Here is a 26,421-nt window from a genome sequence, read left to right on the forward strand (position 1 = left end):
TCACAAAAATGATCTTTTACCCCCAATTTTATATTTTCCTAAGGGTAAGAGAAGAAATTGGACCACAAAAGTTGTTGTATAATTTGTCCTGAGTACGCTGATACCTCATATGTGGGGGGTAAACCACTGTTTGGGCACATGGCAGAGCTCGGAAGGGAAGGAGCGCATTTTAACTTTTCAATGCAAAATTGACAGGAATTGAGATGGGACGCCATGTTGCATTTGGAGAGCCCCTGATGTGCCTAAACATTGAAACCCCCACAAGTGACACCATTTTGGAAATTAGACCCCCTAAGGAACTTATCTAGATGTGTGGTGAGCACTTTGACCCACCTAGGGCTTCACAGAAGTTTATAATGCAGAGCCGTAAAAATAAAAAAATAAAAATTTTCCCACAAAAATTATTTTTTAGCCCCCAGTTTTGTATTTTCCCAAGGGTAACAGGAGAAATTGGACACCAAAAGTTGTTGTCCAATTTGTCCTGAGTACGCTAATACCCCATATATGGGGGGAACCACCGTTTGAGCGCATGGGAGGGCTCGGAAGGGAAGGAGCGCCATTTGGAATGCAGACTTAGATGGAATGGTCTGCAGGCGTCACATTGCGTTTGCAGAGCCCCTAATGTACAGTACCTAAACAGTAGAAACACCCCACAAGTGACACCATTTTGGAAAGTAGACCCCTAAGGAACTCATCTAGATGTGTTGTGAGAGCTTTGAACCCCTAAGTGTTTCACTACAATTTATAATGCAGAGCCGTGCAAATAAAAAATATATATTTTTTCCACAAAAATTATTTTTCAGCCCCCAGTTTTGTATTTTCCCAAGGGTAACAGGAGAAATTGGACCCCAAAAGTTGTTGTCCAATTTGTCCTGAGTACGCTGACACCCATATGTTGGGGTAAACCCCTGTTTGGGCACACGGGAGAGCTCGGAAGGGAAGGAGCACTGTTTTACTTTTTCAACGCAGAATTGGCTGGAATTGAGATTGGCTGCCATGTCGCATTTGGAGAGCCCCTAATGTGCCTAAACAGTGGAAACCCCCCTAATTATTACTGAAACCCTAATCCAAACACACCCCTAACCCTAATCCCAACCCTATTCCCAACCGTAAATGTAGCCCCAACCCTAACTTTAGCCCCAACCCTAGCCCTTACCCTAACCCTAGCCCTTACCCTAGCCCTAACTCTAGCCCTAGCCCTAACCCTAACCCTAGCTCTAACCCTAACCCTAGCCCTAACCCTAGCTCTAACCCTCACCCTAGACCTAACCCTAGCCCTAACCCTAACCCTAACCCTTGCCCTAACGGGAAAATGGAAATAAATACATTTTTTTTTAAATGTTTAAATTTTTCTCCAACTAAGGGGGTGATGAAGGGGGGCTCGATTTACTTTCATAGCATTTTTTTTAGCGGATTTTTATGATTGGCAGCCGTCACACACTGAAAGACGCTTTTTATTGCAAAAATATTTTTTGCGTTACCACTAGGGTTGAGCGAAATGGGTCGGCCAGATTCAGAAGTCGCCGACTTTTGGCGAAGTCGGGTTTCATGAAACCCGACCCGACCCATGTGTGGGGTCGGCCATGAGGTCGGCGATCTTCTGAATCTGGAATCGGAATTCCGATACCGATTTCCGATATGTTTAAGATATCGGGAAACGGTATCGGAATTCAGATTTAAGTGTAAAATAAGGAATAAAAATAAAAAATATTGCTATACTCACCCTCGGACACGCCCTGGTTGTAACCGGGAGCCTTCCTTCCTAAGAATGAGCGCCTGAAGGACCTTTCGATGACATCGCGGCTTGTGATTGGTCGCGTGAGCGGTCACATGGGCGTCACGCGACCAATCACAAGACGCGACATCATCGAAAGGTACTTCAAGCGCTGATTCTTAGGAAGGAAGGCTGCGGGTTACAACCAGGGCGCGTCCGAGGGTGAGTATATACCTATTAGGAATATACTCACCCTCGGACGTAACCCTAGTTACCACATTTTGAGAGCTATAATTTTTCCATATTTGGGCCACAGAGTCATGTGAGGTCTTGTTTTTTGCGTGACGAGTTGACGTTTTTATTGGTAACATTTTCGGGCATTTGACTTTTTTGATCGCGTGAGGCAGAATGACCAAAAACCAGCTATTCATGAATTTCTTTTTTGGGGGGCATTTATACCGTTCCGCATTTGGTAAAATTGATAAATCAGTTTTATTCTTCGGGTCAGTATGATTACAGCGATACCTCATTTATATCATTTTTTATGTTTTGGCGCTTTTATACGATAAAAACTATTTTATAGAAAAAAATAATTATTTTTGCATCGCTTTATTCTGAGGACTATAACTTTTTTATTTTTTTGCTGATTATACTGAATGATGGCTCGTTTTTTGCAAGTCAAGATGATGTTTTCAGTGGTACCATGGTTATTTATATCAGTCTTTTTGATCGCGTGTTATTCCACTTTTTGTTTGGCGGTATGAGAATAAAGCGTTGATTTTTGCCTCGGTTTTTTTTTTTTTTACAGTGTTCACTGAAGGGGTTAACTAGTGATATAGTTTTATAGGTGGGGTCATTACGGACGTGGCAATACTAAATATGTGTACTTTTATTTATTTTATTTTTTTATTTAGATAAAGAAATGTATTTATAGGAAGAATATTTTTTTGGGGGGGAATTTTTTATTTTTTTACACGTGAATATTTTTTTTTACACTATAACATTGCCCGGGGGGCATCATGTTATAGTGTAAGATCGCTGATCTGACACTTTGCTGTGCACTGTGTCAGATCAACGATCTGACGTGCACTTCTCCTGGCTTCCCAGCGCCTGCTCTGAGCAGGCGCAGTGAAGCCACCTCCCTGCAGGACCCGGATGCCGTGGCCATCTTGGATCCGGGCCTGCTGCAGTGAGGAGGAGGTAAGAGACCCTTGGAGCAATGCGGTTACATCGCGTTGCTCCGGGGGTCTAAGGGAAGCACGTAGGGAGCCCCCTCCCTGCGCGATGCTTCCCTATACCGCCGGCACACCGCGATCATGTTTGATCGCGGTGTGTTGGGGGTTAATGTTCCGGGGCGGTCCGTGACTGCTCCTGGCACATAGTGCCGGATGTCAGCTGAGATAGTCAGCTGACACCCGGCCGCGATCGGCCGATCGCGTATGACGTACTATCCCGTCGGTGGTCATACGGGCCCACCCCACCACCTGCTGTACAGCTGCCGAAGAAAGGGAATGGAGTAGCCCATCCAGTAACAGAAGTTATAAAAATTCGGCGCAATTGCTCACTGCAGTAAAGCATCAGACATCAGCTAAACAGCTATTCAGTGCTTTCAATTCTCTCCTCCATCCACCAACTCGCCCTCTCCTCTCATCTCAGTTGAAGACTTTGCCTCACCACCTGTGAACTTGACTCAATTATGTCCCACCTCATTCGAAACCTTACCACAGTCTTCATCCCAAGTCTAACCCACCTCTTCAACCTGTCACTAACAACTGGTGTCTTCCCTCCAGCAAACAGGCTCTCTATGCATGTTTTGTGATAGTGAAATAGCCGCGACACATGCAGCTGCGGCATCGGACACCTGATCAGCAGGAGCGATCCAGGTAGCCGGGTTCCCTCTGCAGCTTATGTGATAAGTGCTATAGCTTGCCGAATAAGGCCGGCGTCACACTTGCGAGTTTTACGGACGTAAGAGCGCAGAATCTACGTCCGTAAAACTCGCAAAAAATACGGCACAATTATTCTCTATGCCCCTGCTCCTATTTGCCGTATTTTACTGATCAGTATTATACGGCTTTCTACGGCCGTACAAAATCGCAGCATGCTGCGTTTGTCACCGTACTGCGCAAGAAATACGCCAATGAAAGTCTATGGAAGCGTGAAAAATACGGATTACACACGGACAAGCAGTGTGACTTGCGAGAAATACGCAGCGCTGTTAGAGAGAAAAGCCGGCAATTCAGTGCGGTGTACAGTAAAATCACACTGAAAGCTTACAGTCCAATAGGTAGAATAAATGTGTACACATAGAATAGGTATATATATATATATATGTCAGTGAGACACATATATGTATATATATTAATATTTATTCCAGCGCTATACAGCTTGAAAGCCGGTAATTCAATTACCGGCTTTTTCTTTCTCCTTCCTAAAACCCGACATGATTTGAGACATGGTTTACATACAGTAAACCATGTCTTCTCTCCATTTTTTTTGCAGATTCCACACTACTAATGTCAGTAGTGTGTATCTGCAAAATTTGGCCGTTCTAGCTCTTAAAATAAAGGGTTAAATGGCGGAAAAAATTGGCGTGGGCTCCCGCGCAATTTTCTCCGCCAGAGTAGTAAAGCCAGTGACTGAGGGCAGATATTAATAGCCTGGAGAGGGTCCACGGTTATTGGCCCCCCCCTGGCTAAAAATATCTGCCCCCAGCCACCCCAGAAAAGGCACATCTGGAAGATGCGCCTATTCTGGCACTTGGCCACTCTCTTCCCATTCCCGTGTAGCGGTGCTCCTCGCTGCAAAACCCCAGGGAATGAGGCTAAAAATAGATCAATGATCTATATTTAGCTTAATTTGCGGTGAGGCGCCCTCTGCTGGCTGTTCATAGATCGTGGGAAATTACCTAGAAAGCCTGGAGCAGCCTGCATTAGCACAGCTCCTTGCTGCAAAATGTTTTAACCCCTTCAGAAGGATTTACATCGTTGGACGTTACAGATCTGCGGAGGGTAAGTATATTGTTGGTTTATTATGTTTTTTTACTCACAGAACGAGGGTCTTCAGTGACTGGATTGGGCGTTGAATAAAATACTGCATGTCTCAAATCATGTCGGGTTTTAGGAAGGAGAAGGAAAAAGCCGGTAATTGAATTACCGGCTTTCAAGCTGTCTAGCGCTGGAATAAATATTAATATATATACATATATGTGTCTCACTGACATATATATATATATATACCTATTCTATGTGTACACATTTATTCTACCTATTCTACTGTAAGCTGTCAGTGTGATTTTACTGTACACCGCACTGAATTACCGGCTTTTCTCTTTAATATATGTGTCTACTGACATATATATATATATATATATATATATATATATATATATATATATATATATAGACAGTATATATATATTTTCTTTTCTTTTTGGGACACATGGATCACTTCTATAGCGGTATGTCGGTTTTGCAAGCCTGCGAGAAAACCACGCAGTACGGATGCCATACGGATTACATACGGAGGATGCCATGCGCAAAAAACGCTGACACACCCTGCCTACGGAGGAGCTACGGACCACTTTTTTCGGGACTTTTCAGCGTATTACGGCCGTAATATACGGACCGTATTGTTTTACGCTGTGTGTGACGCCGGCCTAAGGAGGGAGCTGAACAGATCCGCTGATCTCTAATCAGAAGGCATCTACAGTGCCTCCATCTGTCACATAGTGAGGAATCTTCTTCCGGGGATTCTGTCTGAATCACGTATTTCAAAGATTTACATGAAAACATCACTCTAAGAGCAGGAAAAATGTGAGCACTAAGGATGGGGGGCTGCATGTTGGTATTTTTAGGCTAGGAAGGGCCCTATTATGATAGACCTTCCAAGCCTGATAATATCAGCCCATATCTGATTGTTTACCTTTGCTGGCTACCAAAAATGGGGGGACCCCGCGTCATTTTTTAAAGTTATTCATTTATTATCTTAACCCCTTTACCCCCAAGGGTGGTTTGCACGTTAATGACCGGGCCAATTTTTACAATTCTGTTCACTGTCCCTTTATGAGGTTATAACTCTGGAACGCTTCAATGGATCCTGGTGATTCTGACATTGTTTTCTCGTGACATATTGTACTTCATGACAATGGTAAAAATTATTTGATAGTACCTGCGTTTATTTGTGAAAAAAACGGAAATTTGGCGAAAATTATGAAAATTTCGCAATTTTCCAACTTTGAATTTTTATGCAATTAAATCACAGAGATATGTCACACAAAATACTTAATAAATAACATTTCCCACATGTCTACTTTACATCAGCACAATTTTGGAAACAAAATTTTTTTTTGTTAGGGAGTTATAAGGGTTAAAAGTTGACCAGCAATTTCTCATTTCTACAACACCATTTTATTTTAGGGACCACATCTCATTTGAAGTCATTTTGAGGGGTCTATATGATAGAAAATACCCAAGTGTGACACCATTCTAAAAACTACACCCCTCAAGGTGCTCAAAACCATATTCAAGAAGTTTATTAACCCTTCTGGTGCTTCACAGGAATTTTTTGAATGTTTAAATAAAAATGAACATTTAACTTTTTTTCACAAAAAATTTAATTCAGCTCCAATTTGTTTTATTTTACCAAGGGTAACAGGAGAAAATGGACCCCAAACATTGTTGTACAATTTGTCCTGAGTATGCCAATACCCCACATGTGGGGGTAAACCACTGTTTGGGCGCATGGCAGAGCTCGGAAGCGAAGGAGTGCCATTTGACTTTCAATGCAAAATTGACTGGAATTGAGATGGGACGCCATGTTTCGTTTGGAGAGCCCCTGATGTGGCTAAACATTGAAACCCCCCACAAGTGACACCATTTTGGAAAGTAGACCCCCTAAGCAACTTATCTAGAGGTGTGGTGAGCACTTTGACCCAACAAGTGCTTCACAGAAGTTTATAATGTAGAACCGTAAAAATAAAAAATCATATTTTTTCACAAAAATTATCTTTTCGCCCCCAATTTTTTATTTTCCCAAGGGTAAGAGAAGAAATTGGACCCCAAAAGTTGTTGTACAATTTGTCCTGAGTACGCTGATAGCCCATATGTGGGGGTAAACCACTGTTTGGGCGGATGGGAGAGCTCGGAAGGGAAGGAGCGCCGTTTGACTTTTCAATGCAAAATTGACAGGAATTGAGATGGGACCTCATGTTGCGTTTGAAGAGCCACTGATGTGCCTAAACATTGAAACCCCCCACAAGTGACACCATTTTGGAAAGTAGACCCCCTAAGGAACTTATCTAGAGGTGTGGTGAGCACTTTGACCCACCAAGTGCTTCACAGAAGTTTATAATGTAGAACCGTAAAAATAAAAAATCATATTTTTTCACAAAAATTATCTTTTTGCCCCCAATTTTTTATTTTCCCAAGGGTAAGAGAAGAAATTGGACCCCAAAAGTTGTTGTACAATTTGTCCTGAGTACGCTGATACCCCATATGTGGGGGTAAACCACTGTTTGGGTGGATGGGAGAGCTCGGAAGTGAAGGAGCGCCGTTTGACTTTTCAAAGCAAAATTGACAGGAATTGAGATGGGACGCCATGTTGCGTTTGAAGAGCCACTGATGTGCCTAAACATTGAAACCCCCCACAAATGACACCATTTTGGAAAGTAGACCCCCTAAGGAACTTATCTAGAGGTGTGGTGAGCACTTTGACCCACCAAGTGCTTCACAGAAGTTTATAATGCAGAGATGTAAAAATAAAACAAAATTTTTTTCCCACAAAAATTATTTTTTTAGCCCCCAGTTTTGTATTTTCCTGAGGGTAACAGGAGAAATTGGACCCCAAAATTTGTTGCCCAATTTGTCCTGAGTGCGATGATACACCATATGTGGGGGGAACCACTGTTTGGGCACATGGGAGGGCTCAGAAGGGAAGGAGTGCCATTTGAATGCAGACTTAGATGGAATGGTCTGCAGGTGTCACATTGCGTTTGCAGAGCCCCTAATGTACCTAAACAGTAGAAACCCCCCACAAGTGACACCATTTTGGAAAGTAGACCCCCTTAGGAACTTATCTAGATGTGTGCTGAGCGCTTTGACCCACCAAGGGCTTCACAGAAGTTTATAATGGAGAGCCGTAAAAATAAAACAAAAATTTTTTCCCACAAAAATTATTTTTTAGCCCCCAGTTTTGTATTTTCCCGAGGGTAACAGGAGAAATTCGACCCCACAATTTGTTGTCCAATTTGTTCTGAGTGCGCTGATACCCCATATGTGGGGGGGAACCACTGTTTGGGCGCATGGGAGGGCTCGGAAGGGAAGGAGCTCCATTTGGAATGAGGACTTAGATGGAATGGTCTGCAGGTGTCACATTGCATTTGCAGAGCCCCTAATGTACCTAAACAGTAGAAACCTCCCACAAGTGACACCATTTTGGAAACTAGACCCCCTAAGGAACTCATCTAGATGTGTTGTGATAGCTTTGAACCCCCAAGTGTTTCACTACAGTTTGTAACGCAGAGCCGTGAAAATTAAAAAAAAAAATCTTTCCCCCCAAAATTATTTTTTAGCCCCCAGTTTTGTATTTTCCCGAGGGTAAGAGGAGAAATTCGACCCCAAAAGTTGTTGTCCAATTTGTCCTGAGTACGCTGATACCCCGTATGTTGGGGGAAACCACCGTTTGAGCGCATGGCAAAGCTCGGAAGGGAAGGAGCGCCATTTGGAATGCAGACTTAGATGGAATGGTCTGCAGACGTCACATTGCGTTTGCAGAACCCCTAATGTACCTAAACAGTAGAAACCCCCCACAAGTGACCCCATATTGGAAACTAGACCCCCCAGGGAACTAATCTAGATGTGTTGTGAGAACTTTGAACCCCCAAGTGTTTCACTACAGTTTATAACGCAGAGCCGTGAAAAAAAAAAATCTTTTTTTTTCCCACAAAAAATATGTTTTAGCCCCGAGTTTTGTATTTTCCCAAGGGTAACAGGAGAAATTGGACCCCAAAAGTTGTTGTCCTATTTGTCCTGAGTACGCTGATACCCCATATGTTGGGGTAAACCCCTGTTTGGGCACACGGGAGAGCTCGGAAGGGAAGAAGCACTGTTTTACTTTTTCAACGCAGAATTGGCTGGAATTGAGATCGGACGCCATGTCGCGTTTGGAGAGCCCCTGATGTGCCTAAACAGTGGAAACCCCCCAATTATAACTGAAACCCTAATCCAAACACATCCCTAACCCTAATCCCAACAGTAACCCTAACCACACCTCTAACCCAGACACACCCCTAACCCTAATCCCAACCCTATTCCCAACCGTAAATGTAATCTAAACCCTAACTGTAACTTTAGCCCCAACCCAAACTGTAGCCCTAGCCCTAACCCTAGCCCTAACCCTAATCCTAACCCTAGCCCTAACCCTAGCCCTAACCCTAACCCTAACCCTAGCCCTAGCCCTAACCCTAGCCCTAACCCTAGCCCTAACCCTAGCCCTAACCCTAACCCTAACCCTAGCCCTAACCCTAGGCCTAACCCTAACCCTAGCCCTAACCCTAGCCCTAACCCTAACCCTAGCCCTAACCCTAGCCCTAGCCCTAACCCTAGCCCTAACTCTAACCCTAGCCCTAATGGGAAAATGGAAATAAATACATTTTTTAAATTTTTCCCTAACTAAGGGGGTGGTGAAGGGGGGTTTGATTTACTTTTATAGCGGGTTTTTTAGCGGATTTTTATGATTGGCAGCCGTCACACACTGAAAGACGCTTTTTATTGCAAAAAATATTTTTTGCGTTACCACATTTTGAGAGCTATAATTTTTCTATATTTTGGTCCACAGAGTCATGTGAGGTCTTGTTTTTTGCGGGACGAGTTGATGTTTTTATTGGTAACATTTTCCGGCACGTGACATTTTTTGATCGCTTTTTATTCCGATTTTTGTGAGGCAGAATGACCAAAAACCAGCTATTCATGAATTTCTTTTGGGGGAGGCGTTTATACCGTTCCGCGTTTGGTAAAATTGATGAAGCAGTTTTATTCTTCGGGTCAGTACGATTACAGCGATACCTCATTTATATCATTTTTTTATGTTTTGGCGCTTTTATACGATAAAAACTATTTTATAGAAAAAATAATTATTTTTGCATCACTTTATTCTCAGGACTATAACTTTTTTATTTTTTTGCTGATGATGCTGTATGGCGGCTCGTTTTTTGCGGGACAAGATGACGTTTTCAGCGGTACCATGGTTAGTTATATCTGTCTTTTTGATCGCGTGTTATTCCACTTTTTATTCGGCGGTATGATAATAAAGCGTTGTTTTTTGCCTCGTTTTTTTTTTTTTTTTTTCTTACGGTGTTTACTGAAGGGGTTAACTAGTGGGCCAGTTTTATAGGTCGGGCCGTTACGGACGCGGCGATACTAAATATGTGTACTTTTATTGTTTTGTTTTTTTTATTTAGATAAAGAAATGTATTTATGGGAATAATATTTTTTTTTTTTTTCATTATTTTGGAATATTTTTTTTTATTTTTTTTACACATTTGAAATTTTTTTTTTTTACTTTTTTACTTTGTCCCAGGGGGGGACATCACAGATCAGTGATCTGACAGTTTGCACAGCACTCTGTCAGATCACTGATCTGACATGCAGCGCTGCAGCCTTCACAGTGCCTGCTCTGAGCAGGCTCTGTGAAGCCACCTCCCTCCCTGCAGGACCCGGATCCGCGGCCATCTTGGATCCGGGGCTGGAGGGAGCAGGGAGGGAGGTGAGACCCTCGCAGCAACGCGATCACATCGCGTTGCTGCGGGGGGCTCAGGGAAGCCCGCAGGGAGCCCCCTCCCTGCGCGGTGCTTCCCTGTACCGCCGGCACATCGCGATCATCTTTGATCGCGGTGTGCCGGGGGTTAATGTGCCGGGGGCGGTCCGTGACCGCTCCTGGCACATAGTGCCGGATGTCAGCTGCGATAAACAGCTGACACCCGGCCGCGATCGGCGGCGCTCCCCCCGTGAGCGCTGCCGATCGCATATGACGTACTATTGCGTCCTTGGGAAGTAAAGCCCACCCCACATGGACGCAATAGTACGTCTAATGGCAGAAAGGGGTTAATACATGTACACTACACGACACATGTACGGCACTAATCACGTATCTCACAGGCACCTATTTACCCCAAATCTATTTATCTATTCTCTATCTTTACACATCTTTAACACTTAAACATCTGTCATTTCTGTTTTGGTACGTGTCACAAGTCTCTGTGAGCAGGTATGGTGCCAGTTCTGAAACAACCATCAATCCTAAATAACCCTTTATTAATAAGCATGGGGTCAAATAATGTGGTATCACTGAGGATCATTTTTTAATAATTCCTTCCAACAATTTGAAGGAAAATCTGTAAATTAAATCCACGCCAAGTCATGTGGATACTAGTATAGATTTACCGCTGGTGATTTTCCTATCTGTTATGAAAAGAAAAAACATCAATCATTTTGAAGTCCACAAAAAAAATTCATTGTACATTTTACGAACCTCAGCTGCTGCAGAACCTCATAATACACTTTTCAGCTGCTGTTCTATTCCATTCATTTCATGTCTTCCAATCACTATCACTGAACAGACTTTAAAGGGACTCTGTCACCTGAATTTGGAGGGAACAATTTTCAGCCATGGAGGCGGGGTTTTCGGGTGCTTGATTCACCCTTTCCTTACCCGCTAGCTGCATGCTGGCTGCAATATTGGATTGAAGTTCATTCTCTGTCCTCCATAGTACACACCTGCCTCCACCAATGTTCCTCATTTGACCTTTGAATCTGCAGGTAATAGCTCCACAGTTCTGTGCTGTGTGATGTATGGTGCAGATTTATTTAGATGGCACCCTAGACTGGCAGAAGGAGCTGTGGATTGTGGTCTGACATGCACTGTAAGCTGTGGAGTCTTAGGCTACTTTCACACTTCCTTCTTTTTAGATCCGTCACAATGCGTTGTTTTGGGAAGAAAACGCATCCTGCAAATGTGCCCACAGGATGCGTTTTTTTCCCATAGATTTGTATTGCCGACGGATCGCGACGTATGTCCACATGTCGCATCCGTCGTGCACTGGATGCGTCGGTATTTGGCGGACCGTCATAGCAAAAGAACTTTCAAGGGAACGTTTTTTCGTACGTTGAGTTCTGCATTTTAAACTGCGCATGCCTGGCCGTAACTCCACCCCCTCCTCCGAGGGAGTTTACTATGGGCAGCGGGCGCGTTGAAACACTACGTCCGCTGCCCACGTTGTGCAGAAAATCACCACTATCCGTCGCGTTGTGACAGCCCCGTACCAACGGAAGTGTGAAAAAAGCCTTATATAGACAGGTGTGTGCCTTTCCAAACCAAGTCCTATCCATTTAATTAAACACAGCTGGACTCCAATGAGGAGTAGAATCATCTCAAGGAGGATCACAAGGAAATGGACAGCATGTGACTTAAATAAGAGTGTCTGAATATTTATGACCTTGTGAAATTTCAGGGGGTTTTTTATATTAAATTTGCAAAAGTTTCTACATTTCTGTTTTTTTTTTCAGTCAAGATGGGGTGCAGAGTGTACATTAATGCGAAAAAAATGAACTTTTTTGAATTTACCAAATGGATGCAAAGAAACAAAGAGTGAAAAATTTAAAGGGGTCTGAATACTTTACGTACCCACTGTAAATATATCTATAATATAACGCTGGGAGCGTCACTCTGTCCAAAGCCTTTATAGACTGCGCAAGCGCAAATGCCGGCGCAGTCTGGACCACACAGAGTGACGCAGCCCAGGAGATCGCGGTATGCGTAAGCACTGAATGCACACCGCGATCTCCAACAGAGAAGCAGGGACGTGCCAGGAGGGTGAGTATGCTATATTCACCTGTCCCGTTCCAGCGCTGCGCGCCGCCGTCTTCTGGGTCCTCTGCCTGTGACGTTCAGTTCAGAGGGCACGATGACGCGCTTAATGCGCGCCGCCCTCTGACTGAACATTCACAGCTAAAGGACCTGGAAGATGGAGCGGCGCGCAGCGCTGGAACGGGACAGGTGAATATAGCAAGTGTCGGGGGCCTGAGCTAGCGGCGACTCCGGCACCTGACCCCCACAGCGCGCCGGTGTCCCCGTCTGCTCAGGCCCCCCAGCACTCGGCGCCCAGCGACGATAGGTGAGTGTGTTATTTTTTTTATATATCGCAGCAGCATACGGGGCATATAATACTATGGAGCATCTTATGGGGCCATCAACATTTATGGAGCAGTATACGGGGCATATACTATGGAGCATCTTATGGGGGCCATCAACCATAATGGAGCAGCATATGGGGCATATACTATGGAGCATGTTATGGGGGCCATCAACCATAATGGAGCAGTATATGGGGCATATACTATGGAGCATCTTATGGGGGCCATCAACCATAATGCAGCAGCATATGAGGCATATACTATGGAGCATCTTATGGGGACCATCAACCATAATGGAGCAGCATATGAGGCATAAACTATGAAGCATCTTATAGGGGCCATCAACCATAATGGAGCAGTATACGGGGCATATACTATGGAGCATCTTATGGGGGCCATCAACCATAATGCAGCAGCATATGAGGCATAAACTATGAAGCATCTTATGGGGGCCATCAACCATAATGAAGCAGTATAGGGGGCATATACTATGGAGCATCTTATGGGGGCCATCAACCATAATGCAGCAGCATATGAGGCATATAATATGGAGCATCTTATGGGGGTCATCAACCATAATGGAGCAGCATATGAGGCATATACTATGGAGCATCTTATGGGGGCCATCAACCATAATGGTGCAGCATACGGGGCATATACTATGGAGCATCTTATGGGGGCCATCAACCATAATGCAGCAGCATATGAGGCATATACTATGGAGCATCTTATGGGGGCTATCAACCATAATGGAACAGCATATGAGGCATATACTATGGAGCATCTTATGGGGGCCATCAACCTTTATGGAGCAGCGTATGGGGCATATGGATGGGAGCAGCAAATTACAGAACGGTGGCGCAGAATGGGAGCAGCACATGACAGAAAGGGGGCGCAGGATGGGAGCAGCACATGACAAGATTAGGGCGCAGGATGGAGCAACACATATCAGGATGGAGACCATATACGAATATAAATGCTCGCCACCTGGGCATAGAACGGGTTCAATAGCTTGTATGTATATATTACATAGAAGAAAAGTCGGCAAATCATCTGGCGTGTATTGTAAAATCACAGTAGGAGCCGACAGGATAGAAGAGATGGATTGCATACAGTATATTTAAATAGAATAGGTAGAAATACATAGTAACATAGTAACATAGTTAGTAAGGCCGAAAAAAGACATTTGTCCATCCAGTTCAGCCTATATTCCATCATAATAAATCCCCAGATCTACGTCCTTCTACAGACGTCAGTGACAAATACAATTAGTACAGTTTATAGGAAGCTTATTGTACATGTATTTAATCAATTTTTCTGAAAACAAATGGCGTGGCCTCCAGCGCAATTTTCTTAAACAGCAGAGGAAAAGCAAATGGCTGGGGGCCTATGTTTGTAGCTTGGGAAAGGGATACCCATAGATTGTCCCAGGCTATTAATATCAGCTCACAACTGTATAATTAGCCTTTACTGGCTATTAAAATGGGGAACCCTAAAAAAATGACGTATGGTCCCCCTATAATTAACCCCTTTCTGACATATAACGTACTATCCCGTCGAGGTGGGGTGGGCCTGTATGACCACCAACGGGATAGTACGTCATATGCGATTGGCCGTGCTCACGGGGGGAGCGCGGCCGATCGAGCCAGGTGTCAGCTGACTATCGCAGCTGACATCCGGCACTATGTGCCAGGAGCAGTCACGGAAAAAAGATATACCGTAAATGAGGTATCGCTGTAATCGTACTAACCAGAACAATAAAACTGTTTAATCAATTTAACAAAACGCGGAACGGTATTAACACCCCCCCAAAAGAATTTCGTGAATAGCTGGTTTTTGGTCTTTCTGCCTCACAAAATTCGGAATAAAAAGCGATCAAAAATGTCACATGCCCAAAAATGGTACCAATAAAAACGTCAACTCGTCCCGCAAAAAACAAGACCTCAAATGACTCTGTGGACCAAAGTATGGAAAAATTATAGCTCTCAAAATGTGGAGATGCAAAAACTATTTTTTTCAATGAAAAGCTTCTTTTGGTGTGTGACAACTGCCAATCATAAAAATCTGCTAAAAAAAACGCTATAAAAGTAAATCAAACCCCCCTTCATCACCCCCTTAGTTAGGGAAAAATAATAAAATTAAAAAAATGTATATATTTCCTTTTCCCCATTAGGGTTAGGGTTAGGTTTAGGGCTGGGGTTAGGGTTAGGGCTAGGGTTAGGGCTTGGGTTAGGGTTGGGCTAAAGTGAGGGTTTGGATTACATTTACAGTTGGGATTAGGGTTAGGGGTGTGTCAGGGTTAGGGGTGTGGTTAGGGTTATGGTTGGGATTAGTGTTAGGGGTGTGTTGGATTTAGGGGTGTGGTTAGGGTTGGGATTATGGTTAGGGGTGTGCTGTAGTTAGGGGTGTAGTTGGGGTTATGGGTGTGGTTGGGATTAGGGTTAGGGGCATGTTCCGGTTAGTGGTGTGGTTAGGGTTATGGTTAAAGTTGGGATTAGGGTTGGGGGTGTGCTTGGGTTAGCGGTGTGTTTGGGTTAGGTTTTTTAGTTAGAAATGGGGGTTTCCACTGTTTAGGCACATCAAGGGCTCTCCAAATGCGACATGGCATCCAATCTCAATTCCAACCAAGTAAAACAGTGCTTCTTCCCTTCCGAGCTCTCCCGTGCGCCCAAACAGGGATTTACCCCAACATACGTACTCAGAACAAATTGGACAACAACTTTTGGGGTCCAATTTCTCTTGTTACCATTGGGAAAATAGAAATTTGGGGGGCTAAAAAACCCTTTTTGTGGGTAAATATGATTTTTTATTTTCACGGCTCTGCGTTATAAACTGTAGTGAAACACTTGGGGGTTCAAAGTTTTCACAACACATCTAGATAAGTTCTTGGGGGGGCTAATTTCCAATATGGGGTCACTTTTGTGGGTTTCTACTGTTTAGGTATATCAGGGGCTCTGCAAATGCAATGTGACGACTGCAGACAAATCCATCTAAGTCTGCATTCCAAACAGCGTTCCTTTCCTTCCGAGCTCTGCCATGCGCCCAAACAGTGGTTTACCCCCACATATCGGGTATCAGCATACTTAGGACAAATTGCACAACAACTTTTGGGGTCCAATTTCTTCTGTTACCCTTAGGAAAATAAAAAATTGGGGGCGAAAAATCATTTTTGTGAAAAAATATGATTTTTCATTTTTACGGCTCTGCATTATAAACTTCTGTGAAGCACTTGGAGGGTCAAAGTGCTCACCACACATCTAGATAAGTTCCTTAGGGGGTCTACTTTCCAAAATGGTGTCGGTTGTTCGGGGGTTTCAATGTTTAGGCACATCAGGGGCTCTCCAAACTCGACATGGCCACCCATCTCAATTTCAGTCAATTTTGCATTGAAAAGTCAAACGGCGCTCCTTCCCTTCCAAGCTCTGCCATGCACTCAAACAGTGGATTACCCCCACATATGGGGTATTGGCATACTCAGGACAAATTGTACAACAACTTTTGGGGTCAATTTTCTCCTGTTACCCTTGGTAGAATAAATCAAATTGGAGCTGAAATACATTTTTTGTGAAAAAAAGTAAAATGTTAATTTTTTTTAAACATTCCAAAATTCCTGTGAAACACCTGAAGGGTTAATAAATTTCATGAATGTGATTTTGAGCACCTTTAGGGGTGCAGTTTTTAGAATGGTGTCACACTTGGTTATTTTCTATCATATAGACCCCTCAAAATGACTTCAAATGTAAAGTGGTCCCTAAAAAAATGATGTTGTGAAAACGAGAAATTGCTGATCAACTTTTAACCCTTATAACTCCCTAACAAAAAAAAAATTGGTGCCAAAATTGTGCTGATGTAAAATAGACATGTGGGAAATGTTACTTATAAAAATTCAAAGTTGGGAAATTGCAAAATTTTCAAAATTTTCGCCAAATTTCTGTTTTTTTTCCCACAAATAAACACAGGTAATATCATAGAAATTTTAACACAGTCATGAAGTACAATATTTTCAGAGAAATCAAAGTCAGAATCATCAGGATCCGTTGAAGCATTCCAGAGTTATAACCTCATAAAGGGACAGTGGTCAGAATTGTAAAAATTGGCCCAGTCATTAACGTGCAAACCACCCTTGGGGGTAAGGGGTTAATAACCAGCAAAGGCTATGCTGACAGCTGCGGGCTGATATTAATAGCCTAGGAAGGGGCCGTTGATACTGGCCCCCCAGGGTAAAAACTTCAGCTCTCAGCAGACCCAGAAAAGGCACATCTCTAAGAGGTGCCAATTCTGGCACTTAGTCTCACTCTTCCCACTTGCCCTGTAGCGGTGGGAAACGGGGTGATAGTTGGGGGTTGATATCATCTTTGTATTGTCAGGTGATATGAAGCCCCGAGGATATTAATGGGGAGGCGTTAATGAGATGCCCCCATTACTAACCCCATAGTTACGTTGTAAGAAAACACAGAGATCCAGAAAAAAGTTCTTTAATTGAAAGAATGACACAGACTCCTTAAAAATATTAATTAAACCATACTTACGACCTTGCCCATTCCCCCGATGCCTTTGTCATCTTCAAAGGAGTTAAAAAAAACACCACTATATTCCTCACCTTTCCGCAGAGATGCTGCTAATCCATTTGTCCCACGACAGGTCTAGCTCTGCTACATCTAGATGGCAGGCTGCATGGTTGCATGATGCGACCATACAGCCTAACATCCAGCAGATACTGAGCACCGTGTGCTCAGTGTGTCCCGGTGGACTTATATTCACTGTCTGAGGCCACAGCGAGCGTGAGAAAGTTCTCCTACTCTCAGTGCTGTCAGACAGGTCCTGCGAGTTCACAGCCAATGAACCCACCTTACCTTTCTGACGTCAACGCGAGCACCATGGGGAATTTTCTATGTAGTGCTTGTGTTTGTGCGTACATACTTTATATGGTAAGTTTGCAGATATGTGTAATGAGTAAATACTGTATATGTACATTAAAGGGATATTCCTATCGCCAAGATACATTCCCAATATGTAGGTGTAATAATAATAATCTTAGCAAATATCTCCAATTAGAAATGTGGTACAGTACTTCTAATTATTTATGTCACTTACCCCATGCTCAGTGCATTGCAGTAGCTTAGGTATTCATGGTTACGACCATTAGGAACCTACAAACTTGTTGTCACTATGAGTTGTTGTAACCATGAATACCTAAGCTACTGCAATGCCTGCACATGGAGTAAGTGACATAGCGAATCAGAAGAACTATACTACATTTCTAATTGGAGGTATTTGTTAATATTATTACTATTATTACACCTGCTACATGTTGGCATAGGATCTTAGAAATAGGAAAAAACCCTTTAACAATTACATTCAATTATGTGGTTCTCACTAGTGTTGAGCGATACCGTCCGATACTTGAAAGTATCGGTATTGGATAGTATCGGCTGATACCCAAAAAGTATCGGATATCGCCGATACCGATATCCGATACCAATACAAGTCAATGGGACACCAAGTATCGGAAGGTATCCTGATGGTTCCCAAGGTCTGAAGGAGAGGAAACTCTCCTTCAGGCCCTGGGATCCATATTAATGTGTAAAATAAAGAATTAAAATAAAAAATATTGATATATTCACCTCTCCGGCGGCCCCTGGACATCACCACGGGTAACCGGCAGGCTTCTTTGTTTAAAATGAGCGCGTTTAGGACCTGAGAATGACGTCGTGGCTTCTGATTGGTCGCGTGCTGCCCATGTGACCGCCACGCGACCAATCAGAAGCCACGACGTCATTCCTCAGGTCCTAAATTCCTAGAATGAGGAGTTTAGTGCCTGAGAATGACGTCGCGGCTTCTGATTGGTCGCGTGGCGGTCACATGGGCGGCACGCGACCAATCAGAAGCCGCGATGTCATTCTCAGGTCCTAAACGCGCTCATTTTAAACAAAGAAGCCTGCCGGTTACCCGTGGTGATGTCCAGGGGCCGCCGGAGAGGTGAATATATCAATATTTTTTATTTTAATTCTTTATTTTACACCTCACTATGGATCCGATACCGATACCCGATACCGATACCCGATACCACAAAAGTATCGGATCTCGATATCGGAATTCCGATACCGCAAGTATCGGCCGATACCCGATACTTGCGGTATCGGAATGCTCAACACTAGTTCTCACCATTAACTTCTATTAAAACAAAACAGTAAGCACAAAAAAAGATATTGGACTACAATGTGCTTTTTTCCCAAATAATGAACTAATATTTAAGCCAGATGGGAAAAAATAAAATAAACACAACCTAGCTAATTCCACATCAGTAATTTTCACCCAGGAGCCAAAGAAGGAAGTGGACATCAGCCATGACCATGGTAAAGACGGGGGGCTGTATGGGGCGCAGTTAAAAGGAAGCCCCGACATGACTGTGTTGCCATGGGGAGCAGTGCAGTATCTTTCAAAATTAAACAAGGGGGTCCCGGGATTGGTAGGATAGGAATGGGGGCGGGGATTTTGTGGAAAGGGGAGGGGGGCTTGGAAAAATGCGGGAAGGGGGATCAATTGGTCAGAGACAGGCGAAGTGAGTGGACCTGCTGCCACAGCTACTCACCGTGGCCACCGTGGACAGCTTGGTCGCTCAGCTTCGCAGGGAGGCACGATCCAGGAGGGCCGGATGGCTTGAGGAGCAGCTCACCGGGCTGCTAGGGGACAGCGGGAGCCAGGGCAGCAGGACCAGGAGGACGAGGCCGCCCGAGAGGCTGTCCCCCGATGTAACACCGCGCGGCAGGTGCAGGCCGCGGAGCCCCTCCTGGGACCCTGCGGGGGCTGGGGGATGTGGCGCAGCCACCTTGCCCGCCCCTCACTCCGGCAGGAATCCACCAGGCGGCCCTGCCGGCGCAAGGTGACGAGGTGCTGGGAGAGCTGTGCAGGCGCGGTAGGACGCCGGCGCTGCACAGGATGTCAGTGCTGCACTTCCGGTTTGGCCTAGCAGTGGGCGCGGGGGCGCCGCAGCACCGGGATCTACAGCTTATACCCGCCGGGGAGCAGCTCCAGCGGTGGTGGCAGCACCAGCGATGGGGCGAGGGAGGTGCCCAGTGGCGGCGGCATCATCCAGGTGCCAGGAGCCGGGAAGGTCTGCGGCGGGTGCACCAGGATCTCAGCCGCATGGTGCACCTGGCTCAGGGACAGGATGGCAGAGCAGGATGTCGGGCAGACCAGTGGCAGCATTGTGGCAGGGAGTGGGTCGCGTGTTATGATTAGGTAATTCAGTACCACAATGGACATAGAAGTCAGAGCACATACAGTGACCTGACAATAACCCAAAAACATAGAACGAGCTCTGAGACGTGGGAACTCTGCTGACCGCAATCCCTAATCCTCTCCAACCACACTAGAGGCAGCCGTGGATTGCGCCTAACGCTCCCTATGCAACTCGGCACAGCCTGAGAAACTAGCTAGCCTGAAGATAGAAAATAAGCCTACCTTGCCTCAGAGAAATACCCCAAAGGAAAAGGCAGCCCCCCACATATAATGACTGTGAGTTAAGATGAAAAGACAAACGTAGAGATGAAATAGATTTAGCAAAGTGAGGCCCGACTTTCTGAACAGAGCGAGGATAGGAAAGGTAACTTTGCGGTCAACACAAAACCCCACAAACAACCACGCAAAGGGGGCAAAAAGACCCTCCGTACCGACTAACGGCACGGAGGTACACCCTCTGCGTCCCAGAGCTTCCAGCAAGCAAGAAAAACCAAATACGCAAGCTGGACAGAAAAAAACAGCAAACAAAAATAACAGAAGAGCAACTTAGCTATGCAGAGCAGCAGGCCACAGGAACGATCCAGGAGGAAGCAAGTCCAATACTAGAACATTGTCTGGAGGCCAGGATCAAAGCACTAGGTGGAGTTAAATAGAGCAGCACCTAACGACTTCACCACATCACCTGAGGAAGGAAACTCAGAAGCCGCAGTACCACTCTCCTCCACCAACGGAAGCTCATAGAGAGAATCAGCCGAAGTACCACTTGTGACCACAGGAGGGAGCTCTGCCACAGAATTCACAACAGTACCCCCCCCTTGAGGAGGGGTCACCAAACCCTCACCAGAGCCCCCAGGACGACCAGGATGAGCCATATGAAAGGCACGAACAAGATCGGGAGCATGGACATCAGAGGCAAAGACCCAGGAATTATCTTGCTGAGCATAACCCTTCCACTTAACCAGATACTGGAGTTTCCGTCTTGAAACACGAGAATCCAAAATCTTCTCCACAATATATTCCAACTCCCCCTCCACCAAAACCGGGGCAGGAGGATCAACAGATGGAACCATAGGTGCCACGTATCTCCACAACAATGACCTATGGAATACGTTATGGATGGAAAAAGAATCTGGAAGGGTCAAACGAAAAGACACAGGATTAAGACCCTCAGAAATCCTATACGGACCAATGAAACGAGGTTTAAACTTAGGAGAGGAAACCTTCATAGGAATATGACGAGAAGACAACCAAACCAAATCCCCAACACGAAGTCGGGGACCCACACAGCGTCTGCGATTAGCGAAACGTTGAGCCTTCTCCTGGGACTACGTCAAATTGTCCACTACATGAGTCCAAATCTGCTGCAACCTGTCCACCACAGTATCCACACCAGGACAGTCCGAAGACTCAACCTGCCCTGAAGAGAAACGAGGATGGAACCCAGAGTTGCAGAAAAACGGCGAAACCAAGGTAGCCGAGCTGGCCCGATTATTAAGGGCGAACTCAGCCAAAGGCAAAAAGGACACCCAGTCATCCTGATCAGCAGAAACAAAGCATCTCAGATATGTTTCCAAGGTCTGATTGGTTCGTTCGGTCTGGCCATTAGTCTGAGGATGGAAAGCCGAGGAAAAAGACAAGTCAATGCCCATCCTAGCACAAAAGGCTCGCCAAAACCTCGAAACAAACTGGGAACCTCTGTCAGAAACGATATTCTCTGGAATGCCATGTAAACGAACCACATGCTGGAAGAACAATGGCACCAAATCAGAGGAGGAAGGTAATTTAGACAAGGGTACCAAATGGACCATCTTAGAGAAGCGATCACAAACCACCCAAATGACTAACATCTTTTGAGAGACGGGAAGATCTGAAATAAAATCCATAGAGATATGTGTCCAAGGCCTCTTCGGGACCGGCAAGGGCAAAAGCAACCCACTGGCACGAGAACAGCAGGGCTTAGCCCGAGCACAAATCCCACAGGACTGCACAAAAGAACGCACATCCCGCGACAGAGATGGCCACCAAAAGGATCTAGCCACTAACTCTCTGGTACCAAAGATTCCAGGATGACCAGCCAACACCGAACAATGAACCTCAGAGATAACTTTATTCGTCCACCTATCAGGGACAAACAGCCTGAAATTTTTGCAGCACCCGCCGCAAATCAGGGGAGATGGCAGACACAATTACTCCCTCTTTGAGAATACCCGCCGGCTCAGATAAACCCGGAGAGTCGGGCACAAAACTCCTAGACAGGGCATCCGCCTTCACATTTTTAGAGCCCGGAAGGTACGAAACCACAAAGTCAAAACGGGCAAAAAACAGTGACCAACGAGCCTGTCTAGGATTCAACCGCTTGGCAGACTCGAGATAAGTTAAATTCTTGTGATCAGTCAAGACCACCACGCGATGCTTAGCTCCTTCAAGCCAATGACGCCACTCCTCGAATGCCCACTTCATGGCCAGCAACTCTCGATTGCCAACATCATAATTTCGCTCAGCAGGCGAAAACTTCCTGGAAAAGAAGGCGCATGGTTTCATCACCGAGCAATCAGAACTTCTCTGCGACAAAACAGCCCCCGCTCCAATCTCAGAAGCATCAACCTCGACCTGGAATGGAAGCGAAACATCTGGTTGACACAACACAGGGGCAGAAGAAAAACGACGCTTCAACTCTTGAAAAGCTTCCACAGCAGCAGAAGACCAATTGACCACATCAGCACCCTTCTTGGTCAAATCGGTCAATGGTTTAGCAATACTAGAAAAATTGCAGATGAAGCGACGATAAAAATTAGCAAAGCCCAGGAACTTTTGCAGACTTTTCAGAGATGTCGGCTGAGTCCAATCATGGATGGCCTGGACCTTAACAGGGTCCATCTCGATAGTAGAAGGGGAAAAAATGAACCCCAAAAATGAAACCTTCTGAACACCAAAGAGACACTTTGATCCCTTCACAAACAAAGAATTAGCACGCAGGACCTGAAACACCGTTCTGACCTGCTTCACATGAGACTCCCAATCATCCAAGAAGACCAAAATATCATCCAAGTATACAATCAGGAATTTATCCAAGTACTCTCGGAAGATGTCATGCATAAAGGACTGAAACACTGATGGAGCATTGGCAAGTCCGAATGGCATTACTAGGTACTCAAAATGGCCCTCGGGCGTATTAAATGCAGTTTTCCATTCATCGCCTCGCTTAATACGCACAAGATTATGCGCACCACGAAGATCTATCTTGGTGAACCAACTAGCCCCCTTAATCAGAGCAAATAAATCGGATAACAGCGGCAAGGGGTACTGAAATTTAACCGTGATCTTATTTAGAAGGCGGTAATCTATACAAGGTCTCAGCGAACCATCCTTCTTGGCCACAAAAAAGAACCCCGCTCCCAATGGCGACGATGACGGGTGAATATGCCCCTTCTCCAAGGACTCCTTCACGTAACTCCGCATAGCGGCGTGCTCAGGCACAGATAAATTAAACAGTCGACCTTTTGGGAATTTACAACCAGGAATCAAATCGATAGCACAATCACAATCCCTATGCGGAGGTAGGGTATCGGACTTGGGCTCATCAAATACATCCCGGTAATCAGACAAGAACTCTGGAACCTCAAAAGGGGTGGATGACGAAATAGACAGAAATGGGACATCACCATGTACCCCCTGACAACCCCTGCTAGACACAGACATGGATTTTAAATCTAATACTGGATTATGGACTTGTAGCCATGGCAACCCCAACACGACCACATCATGCAGATTATGCAACACCAGAAAGCGAATAACCTCCTGATGTGCAGGAGCCATGCACATGGTCAGCTGGGTCCAGTACTGAGGCTTATTCTTGGCCAAAGGCATAGCATCAATTCCTCTCAATGGAATAGGACACTGCAAGGGCTCCAAGAAAAACCCACAACGCCTAGCATACTCCAAGTCCATCAAATTCAGGGCAGCGCCTGAATCCACAAATGCCATGACAGAATAAGATGACAAAGAGCAGATCAAGGTAACAGACAAAAGAAATTTTGACTGTACCGTACCAATGGTGGCAGACCTAGCGAACCGCTTAGTGCGCTTAGGACAATCAGAGATGGCATGAGTGGAATCACCACAGTAGAAACACAGCCCATTCTGACGTCTGTGTTCTTGCCGTTCAACTCTGGTCAAAGTCCTATCGCACTGCATAGGCTCAGGTTTATGCTCAGATAATACCGCCAAATGGTGCACAGATTTACGCTCACGCAAGCGTCGACCGATCTGAATGGCCAAAGACATAGACTCATTCAGACCAGCAGGCATAGGAAATCCCACCATGACATCCTTAAGGGCTTCAGAGAGACCCTTTCTGAAAATCGCTGCGAGCGCACCTTCATTCCATTGAGTGAATACGGACCACTTTCTAAATTTCTGACAATATACCTCTATCTCATCCTGACCCTGACACAGAGCCAGCAAATTTTTCTCTGCCTGATCCACCGAATTAGGTTCATCGTACAGCAATCCGAGTGCCAGAAAAAACGCATCAATATTACATAATGCAGGATCTCCTGACGCAAGAGAAAATGCCCAGTCCTGAGGGTCGCCATGTAAAAAAGAAATAATGATCCTAACTTGTTGTACTGGGTCACCAGAGGAGCGAGGTTTCAAAGCCAGAAATAGTTTACAATTATTTTTGAAACTCAGAAATTTAGTTCTATCTCCAAAAAACAAATCAGGAATAGGAATTCTTGGTTCTAACATAGAATTCTGAACCACAAAGTCTTGAATATTTTGTACTCTTGCCGTGAGCTGATCCACACATGAAGACAGACCTTTAATGTCCATCGCTACACCTGTGTCCTGAACCACCCAAATGTCTAGGGGAAAAAAAAAGGCAAAACACAGTGCAGAGAAAAAAAAATGGTCTCAGAACTTCTTTTCTCCCTCTATTGAGAATCATTAGTACTTTTGGCCTCCAGTACTGTTATGATTAGGTAATTCAGTACCACAATGGACATAGAAGTCAGAGCACATACAGTGACCTGACAATAACCCAAAAACATAGAACGAGCTCTGAGACATGGGAACTCTGCTGACCGCAATCCCTAATCCTCTCCAACCACACTAGAGGCAGCCGTGGATTGCGCCTAACGCTCCCTATGCAACTCGGCACAGCCTGAGAAACTAGCTAGCCTGAAGATAGAAAATAAGCCTACCTTGCCTCAGAGAAATACCGCAAAGGAAAAGGCAGCCCCCCACATATAATGACTGTGAGTTAAGATGAAAAGACAAACGTAGAGATGAAATAGATTTAGCAAAGTGAGGCCCGACATTCTGAAAAGAGCGAGGATAGGAAAGGTAACTTTGCGGTCAACACAAAACCCTACAAACAACCACGCAAAGGGGGCAAAAAGACCCTCCGTACCGACTAACGGCACGGAGGTACTCCCTCTGCGTCCCAGAGCTTCCAGCAAGCAAGAAAAACCAAATACGCAAGCTGGACAGAAAAAAACAGCAAACAAAAATAACAGAAGAGCAACTTAGCTATGCAGAGCAGCAGGCCACAGGAACGATCCAGGAGGAAGCAAGTCCAATACTAGAACATTGTCTGGAGGCCAGGATCAAAGCACTAGGTGGAGTTAAATAGAGCAGCACCTAACGACTTCACCATATCACCTGAGGAAGGAAACTCAGAAGCCGCAGTACCACTCTCCTCCACCAACGGAAGCTCATAGAGAGAATCAGCCGAAGTACCACTTGTGACCCAGGAGGGAGCTCTGCCACAGAATTCACAACAGTCGCGGTCGCGCCGCGGGAGCGGCGTCCAGAGGGGACAGTCCGGCTGCAGCACACAGAGGACCCACGGAGGCTGCCAGATCCAGATCCAGCAGGAGGTCGAGGGAACGGCCACCTTCGCCAGTCTCAGTCCCCCCTGGTGATGTGGAGGCCAGGGGCGCGGGCCTGGGGCAGATGAGTGGCAGCGACGACTCCGGGAATGAGCATCGTAACGAAAGGGACCAGCAAGATTCAGGAAGCACGGCTGGTGGGGACACAGCACCTGCGCAGCCCAGTCTTTTTCCGGTGCCGGGTGTTTCGGGGCTAGTTGAGCGGGGTGGAGGTGGTGGTGCGGTTCCGGGTGTTAGAGAGCCTTTGGCGGGTATGTCGCAGATTTTGAGGAGATTGGATGGCGGGGTTGCGGATAGTGTGGGAGCGTCGCCTGCTGGGGCTTGGGTGTCAGTTGCTGGTTGTGGAGTAGGGAGTCTGAGCAAGATTGTGAGTTCTGGTAGC

Source organism: Ranitomeya imitator, chromosome 1, assembly GCF_032444005.1.
Source record: "Ranitomeya imitator isolate aRanImi1 chromosome 1, aRanImi1.pri, whole genome shotgun sequence".
Classification (NCBI taxonomy): domain Eukaryota; kingdom Metazoa; phylum Chordata; class Amphibia; order Anura; family Dendrobatidae; genus Ranitomeya; species Ranitomeya imitator.